General features: G+C 42.3%; 1 pseudogene; it reads left to right on the plus strand.

The window, feature by feature from the left end:
• Positions 1-5,249: 5,249 nt before the first annotated feature.
• On the plus strand, positions 5,250-7,969 carry LOC103270333 (annotated as a pseudogene).
• The last annotated feature ends 504 nt before the right edge of the window (positions 7,970-8,473 follow it).

Genomic DNA, 8,473 nt, shown 5'->3' on the forward strand with positions numbered 1-8,473 from the left:
CGCCGCGCTCCGCCCTCGCGCGGCCGCCGCTCGGCTCCTCCCCGGCAGCCCCGGCCGAGCGAGGACGCACAGCCACGGCGGCCACGGCCAGCCCTGGGGAAAGACGCCCCGCTTGACGGCAGCAGCGTTAAGGATCCCGCTTACCAGAAGCCTCCAGCGAAGGGGGCCGAGGCCACGGCCGAGCGGAGACCTCTGCGACGCCCCTGACCCGGGAGTGACACGTAGAGCAGGAAGAGTTGATCCAGACCCGCGGAGAGACCGGCCCAAGACTCGGCAGCGAAAACCCGCAACTTGGCCTTTCGCAGACAACGAAACTTAAACTGCTCAGGACCTTAGGGAAGGTGCTCAGCCTGCAGCCGAGAAAGCCGAAAGCACAACTGAAAAGTTAATCTCTGTCAGATTTGGCTGTGGGCCTGTGTGTATGCACTTCTTATGTCCCGATCGGGCTGTTCTGTTTATTTATTTTAGGGGTTTTTCTCGTGCCATTGATTTAAGGGGAAAATGACTAATTTGACGGATATTTACTGAGTTGTTCCCACATGCTATATACTTTTCTATATGCTTCAGCTACATGAAGGAACAATATAAAACAAAACAAAAATTATCGCCTTCGAGAAGATTTTATGCTAGGAGAGGCAGCCAATAAATAAAAAACCTGGTATGTCAGAGAGTGCTGAGTGTTAAGAAGCAAAACAAAACAGGGCCCTAAGACACGTTGGGGGAGGAAAGGTTTTGGAGGGCCATTCATGAGGAAAGACATAACTTAACCATCGCTTTATTTATTCAATATTGAGGTATTTCTATACGTTTAGATGGCAGTGAAGGGAAGTGAAAATCCTAGCACATAAGTCTTTGCTGATGTTTCCAATTATTGTCTTTAAAAGATTTCTTTTTTCTTCTTCCTTTTTTTGATATTTTATCTTAAAGAAGTGGGGTACAATTCAAGGAAAGATTTCTTAAAAATGGATTCACTAAGAAAATTGACGAAACAGTTTAAGATTCTTGTTTATATTGCCAAAATACTTCCCTAGAAAGTTGGTCCAACTTGTCCTTATAGAAGTGATGCCGCTTTTGAGACTGACCTGAGTACTGAAGGAGGTTCCAAAGGACAGTAAGACAGTTCTTTCAAATGTAACCTATAGGGGAATACAGCCAGTAATTCCTGCTGGGAATATTTATTTTAAAATCCTACATTTATGAGTAAAAATCCAGTAAGAGTTGGTACAGTAACAGAGATGGGAAAGGAAAGAAAAATATCAACGAGAAAAAAACATTTTTTTCTCTGTGAACCATATAGAAAGATGAGAGAATCAAGTGTTCTGTTGCATTAGACATCACAGCCACTTACATCATCTCAATGTAGGGTTCTACGTGGAAAGAACAGCCAATTTTGGAAGCCACAACCCACCCCTCAAAACAATCTAAAGCCAGTAGAAGGGAGCGATCTTTGAGCCGCCGAGATATTCACGGGAGGACTCTTCAGAGGCTCAGAACTGGTGACTCATGCCTCTGGGAGTGTGGGAGAAGAAGGGCTGCAGCCACGACCGGCCCCAGAGAAGGCTGCTCCCGGAGCTTGCTATGTGAGCGCTACCACCTGCAGCTGAGTAACTCAGGAATACGCGGGGCTGGAAACAGGAGCATTTATCAAATGCCTGGTTCAGGAGTGTCTGCTAATTATGTGGATGCAATATTTTCTACCCTCTGATAAAGAAAACATTCATATGGTCCCTGAGCATTAAGTAGAATCAAAACAAGTCTCAAAAAACAAAAACAAAAACAGAAAACAAAAAACAGTGTAGCTTAAGGAATAAACATATCATGGAAGATGATATTTTATCAATAACAGCTGTCACCGCTGCGGTATTGCATCAAAAGAATTAAAGTCAGCTTTAGTGTAGTCATCCTGATTGATGAACTCAGTAGACATTTTGTGTCGATTATTATTATTGTGTCTATCATGTGAGGACAAACATCCTCTACAAACGGTCAGCAACATCAGCTAGTCTCTGTGGAGTCAGACAGATCCACTGGGCAGGCCACCTGTGGAACTGATTATGTGAATATTTTTAGATAATCTAGGCTGTTCTATCATGACCGTATTTTTAGTGAATGATTTTCATCGAGTTTAGCAGGATTTCAGAATTATCGTTTGTGACCTTCCTCCCAGAGACGTGCTAGTGCCCATCGTGAGGGTTGAACAAATGGACTGTAACTTCCTGAATGCTTCCTTTGCAATACATGGATCTTGATGAGCACGCCCTCTGATAACCAGTAATAAAGTCAAACATTTTAATGAAAATATTGATGTCAACTTGCACTCAAAGATGCGGTTAGCAGGAATCTGTGGGGTGTCTGTGGGCGTGTGCGGGAGAGAGAATGTGCACCTATGCAAGATAAGAGTACATATCCTTGTGTATGTGAGTGTGTCTGCGGATTATGTGAAGTGTATATAGATGGGTGTTTGTGGTACATCTGTGTGGAGAGTGAGAGTGGAAACCGTGTCCCCAAATCTGTCCCTTGATCTCAGGGAGCCAGCCAAGAGACAATATGATACCAGAATTCTAACCATATTGCTTGGCTATATTTAGATAAAGGCTTTGAACTGAGGGTGAGACGTATAAAACATACATAAGTTTAATCTTCTCTGATGACAATAATATCTGAAGTGATTCTGAAATCTGTTGAACAAACTGCTAAACCTCAGCCTTGTAGCCTAGCAGCACCAACAGGTTATTCTCTGCTCACGTCAGGGTGGAAAGCAAAATGTGTCCTTTGTTTACTGTGACCCTTCCAGTTTCTTTGAAAGAGAGCCCAAATGCTAGAAGACGGTTATATAAATCATGTGGCTACAATTAACTATACCAGAAAACAGAAGAAATTGAAACGCATGCTTTTCATTTAAGTTTGCTGAATTTATTGTCATAGAGCTATCATCATATTCTTATAATTTTTGTAATTATAGGAGCTGCAATGATGTACCATTTTATATTCTGTATATTAGTAGCTTTTTCTTTTTAAATTACTCTTAGGTGTTTTGCAGTTTTTCATAATCTCTTCAAAGCTTCAGCTTTTGACAGTATAGGTTTTAGCATTGGTCTATTTTCTGTTCCATTGGTTTTCTTTTCTTTTTACTTTTGATTTTCAACATTTTATTTTCATATAGTTAAAATTTTATAAAAATCAAAAGTGCCTATAACAAATCAAAGTGAGGCTTAACAAGTCCAAGTAGAATAAGATCTTGACATATTCTTCAATGCTAATCTAGTAATAAGATGTTTTCCATTAGCTAAAACATTTTTGCTTTTTAAAGTTGAATGATTTCCAGAGAGAGGTGCTTTGAATCCAAAAAATCGCTCTTGCTTCTTGTTGACTAAGATTGTTAAGTGATGAAATCAAGCACTATTCTTTAAATGCCTCATATATAATATTTACTATCAAATGCTGATAATCTTTTAAAGCAGCTAATCATCTTAAAATGCTGCCTTTGAGGTAACCAGATATTTTGCAGGAAATATGATACTGTTTGGTGTTCTAGAGATGCTAAAAGTATTTTTGGTCTTTGAAAAAACCTATTTAGATTTCTATACAGGTTACATGAAAATATAGACTTGGTAATTAAAGAAGTTTGAAAAATTTTTATGCCAAACTGCACTAGGTTTATATCTATATTTCAGTTATTAATTAATGTTATCAAAGAATTTTAATTCAAGAGATAAAGAAGTGCATTAAGAATTTGAACTCGCAGGGAATACTCTACCTCTTAGTTTATTTAAAAAAGAAAATAGATCTTTCCAACTTTTTATAACATTGACTGATATGAGCAAAGCACTTAAAACACCCTATAAGAAAACCATCTTATTTTTTTATGTCATATGGCTCTTAGAGGCATTCACTTGTACACTTGCTCTATTTCCTGGGCACAGGTCGAAGGAGAGCTGCTCTGGCGAGTCGGTCCCGCATCAAACACTGAGCAAAAAATAAACCTTGAGGTGTTAAGCCACTGAGACTTGGAGGATTTAGTTGCTACTACAGTGCAACCCTCTCTCTCCTAAAAATATACCAAATTTACATGAACATAAAAAATAAGACAAAACTAAAAAATATAGCTCAAAGCAAAAGCTAGAAACATTTGCACCTGATGTTAGGATAATCATTTACAAATATTTCTGGAGACTGCTCTGATGGGTGCATGCAGGGGTAAGTGTCAGAGCTGTGCGGCAGAAATATGACCTAAATCCTCTGCCAACAGAGAGGCTCTTGGCCATGGGGGCCAACTGAAAGTCAAAATGCACCAAATACATTCCTCTTGCACTTTGTGATGCCTGATAAAGGTTCAGAAATGCCAGCAGCCCTTGTTGGTTGAATATTTTTCTTCAGAAGCTTTCCACATTTGGGGCATCATGGAGGAGGTGGTGGCTGGACTCGGACTCTGACCTTCAGCTCCTAATATTCATCTTCCCGAGCAACACTCATTCCTCAAGGGCAAGGAGGGAAGGAGCCCTTCACCGCCTCTCCCTCCTGAGGATCATGGCCTGTGGGCGCTGACTTTTGTCCTCAGCGTGCAGGTTTTTGTGGAAGATCATCTCTGTGCCGGGCCTCTCCTGCCTGCCGAGCCAGCTTGGTGGATAGAGAAGCTGGTCCACCACAGCAAGTGTCCTCCGGGCTGACCTATGGTGAGTGAGACATTGGATGGGTGCAATTCAGATCTGCAGGACTTCGTTGCCATAGGCCGGCTGCTACTGCCAGTGGTGGTGAAGAGAAGCCACCCTGCGATGGCCTCATCCATGACAGGCACGGGACTCTTCATGTCTCTTCTGATGCTGGCCCTCTTCATACCCTGAAACAACTTTAAGAAGTAGAAGCAGTAAAGAATCTGCCTCGTTGTCACCACTTTCTTCTCTGTGATCATTTGAAGAGCCCACGTGACCACAACACCTCTTCGACAAGTTGAGCTGAGGCATGGAGACATGCACATTCACCCCGTTGCATCCATCTTCCCATGGCCAGTGGGGTGGAATTTTCTAATGTCCCATGTCACCTTCTACATCTTCTTCAATTTTCACTGAGCCGCCATTCCATCCCGCTGGCAAACACACATGAATATAGAAAATGAAATTGGAAAAGGCTATGCATGGAGAATGAGGCCTTCCAAACGGACGGGCACAATGCAGCTCTCTGAATGGCGTGATTTCTGAAAGGCGGCTTACCAAAAGTTACTTTGGAGAAACACGTATCAGCCAACTGGGATAATGGCTGTGCCCCATGATGGAATTATCCCAAATGTGACAAGTGACACTGGAAAACAGCTTTGGTGAAAGACTTGAGCTCCCTGAGGTGAACTTACCACTAGAATATATAGCATAGTTCTTTCCTGGTGGTCTCTAACCTGGTGGCACCATTCACAAATTTAAAATCAACATACTAAAGACTGAGAAAAAACTCAGAAAACCAGTAGGAGCAGGGGAGGGGCACAAAAAAAGGAGGAAGTTAGAAGAAACTCTTTGTTGGAATCTCTTGTACACGGAATGTCTTGTACACATTTTATTCCATTTATGTCTTTTTGGTGATGAAATAAGTGATAGCCAACCAAGGGTCACTGCTGGAGGCTTGATACTCTAGATAAGAAATTTTATGCCAATTTTAATACAACTGTATAGAAAACTAATGCCAGACACCTCAACCTTCACCCGCACACATGAAAACACACACAATCCTTGCAACTTGCCTACATCCTTGCAACTAAAGCAAATCCAATTGTAGATAGTGCTAGACTCACTCAAAAAGAGCTGGTGATTGTTTCCTCCTCCGAATGTCAGAGGGAAGAAAATTCACAGCCTGTGGGCCGGGCTGGTGAGTGTGGATTCCTGTCTCAAGACTCCTTAGAAAAGCTCTGGATCCCAGGTAGCACCTTGGACATTATCCCTTCAGGAGGATGCTGCCGTTCCACCTTAAATGATCACCTGTGGCGAGGAAGTCAAAGCCCCTGCCCGCTTTCTCCCCAGGAGAGCCATGGAAATGCTCTGGCAAGGGGGCAGTGGGCTGACCTTTCCAGTTAGTGGTTGCTTCTGCTTTGCCTCAAGAAAAGCAAGTATTTCACTCAAGCTGGCGATAGGAAATCTGACGTCTGAGGTTGTCTTGCTTTTCTTTCAGGGATCAAATTCGCATTACAGGTGAACTAGTTTTGAAGTCTCTCATGGTTCTTTTTTGTAATCAAGCAGAGCTGGGTCCCCAGAGCACATTTCCATTGTCCACAGGGACCATGAGCACAAGTCACTCTCTCACATACAAGTGGAATTCATTGTGGTGCTGTACAAATTTCCTGAAAAGGCAGTGGCGAGACATTTCCAGTGTAGTAACAGTATTCCTACACATCAGTCACCTGGCATCGTTTTCAAAATTCATATTAATGTATTCTGAGTATAAGATTTTACACTTATCAAGCAAATTTTAAACTCTAATGCTAATAAATAATTTATCCTTCAGACTCTCACAGAGACATGAAATAGATTAACTATGTAAGAAAGCATGACATATGTATGGTGTTCAACCATAATTAATCAGCGTGTCTGACTAGACCTGAATATATACAGCCACTTGTTTCAATCATGAAGCTCCAGGAGGAATAGAATCATGTAAAGAGCTTGCAGGAGAAGGATTTTGCTTTGCTCACCTTCTTCTATTCAACCAGACACTAGAATACATCTTGCACGCACGGTCTTGTCTTACCTTCCTGTGTGCCCTCCAGTCATCCTATCTTAGGGTGCTCTGGTTTTTCTCCTACCCTCCAAGGATGGCTAGGGACACGGGACAGGGAAAACCGTAGTCTGGCACATTTCTTGCCAAGTCCTTATCTGCACCACGGAAACCTTCACAGGCCATGAGTTAGACATGTCTGCATTTCTGTAATACTAATCTCACAGAGCCCTCATTTTCTGGGTTCATTTGGGTTATTACATGTCTACCAAGTTAATCATATGGAACCAACTTTGAAACTTATTGGTGACAACGGTCTTTGTCATGCATAGTGAGAGATGACTCAAGAGATACCATGTTTGACTTGGATCCTTCTAATTAAATTCTTTTTTTCTTTAAAAGAGTGTGAAAGCACCAGTTAATTTAATAAAAGTAATATCAACTGAGAGGAGAGGGAAGCTGGGCAAGATGGTGGCTGATGAGTGATTCTCCCTGGACGTCTCCAGGGCACCCAGATCTCAGAGTGGGCTCCTGTCCAGACTGTGTCCTTCCTCCTCTCCTCTCCCACCAAGGTGCTTTCCTTTCCCTCTTCCCTCTGCCTGCAGAGGTAGCCGGGTCCCCAGGGAACCGCATCCTACTCCATCATCTGAAACTTATTGTCCTGGAGATGGCACCTCCAGGAAGACCTTTAACTCAAAAACTTTTGGAAATCAATACAAACAGACCTATAGTACTGGGGTTTTGCTTGCCTGTTGGTTGGTTGGTTGGTTTTTGAGGAGAACATTGCCAGAAAACATGAATGTTACTCTGTGAGTATGAGATAAAAGAGGACAGACAATAGAAGGCAAGAGATGGGATACATAAATCTGTGGACCTCAGGGAATCCTCTTGATAGATGATGTTACAAATTGGCAAAGCTTTGAGAATTTATAAGAGTGGTACACCGTGGTTAAGAAGGGGAGCCAGGAGTCAGACACTCAGCTACTGGTTGCCTTAGTGGGCAATAAAATTGATTTGGAGCAGATAGGAACAGTAAAACCTGAAAAACACTTGCGGTTTTGCCAGGAAAATGGTTTTAGTAGACACTTTATCTCAGCCAAGATAGGAAACTCTGTCTTTCTGTATTTTCAGAAAGTTGCTGACGAAATACTTGGAATTAAATTAAGCAAAGCAGGAAGTTAACGGTCACAGAGTATGATAAAGGCAGATATTGGAAACTACAACCTGGACCCCAGAACTGTTACTTCTCCTACAAGCTCTATGTCTGCACCTGGGAGTGCGTTTTTCTTTTGCTTTTATAGTTCTGGCTGCCCTTCACCCTGTGTGGGCCGAGGACTTCTAGGCACTTGTTTCATAGGAAACCATCTCTGTAGTTCAGTGAACACTTTCTTCCAGCTAGCTTCATCATGAAGTGTTGCTCACAACTGGCAGGCAACTCCTTGGACTGGTTCAAATGACACTTTGGGACCACATGCAAGGCAGACCCCAAAATATCTAGAAGACGGTGCAAGAGGAGATGATGATTAGTTTTATGCTGGACAGTGTTTCAAAGTTATATCAGCAACAAACTCTTACGTGTGGCATACACATGCAATATTTGAAGGGACCCATCGGTCTCATCAGGTTGCCAAGCTCATAGAAAGACTGGGACATTTTTTGAGAAGTGACCGTCTGACAAGTACACATATTTATGCATAAGGAAGTCCTTGAGAACCAGACCCAGGCAAAATCAGGGTGTTTTTTCAAATGACAATCATGGGGCCACTTCAACTCAGGAACC

Source organism: Carlito syrichta, unplaced genomic scaffold (genome assembly GCF_000164805.1).
Source record: "Carlito syrichta isolate Samal-C Ts95f unplaced genomic scaffold, Tarsius_syrichta-2.0.1 Scaffold28059, whole genome shotgun sequence".
NCBI lineage: Eukaryota > Metazoa > Chordata > Mammalia > Primates > Tarsiidae > Carlito > Carlito syrichta.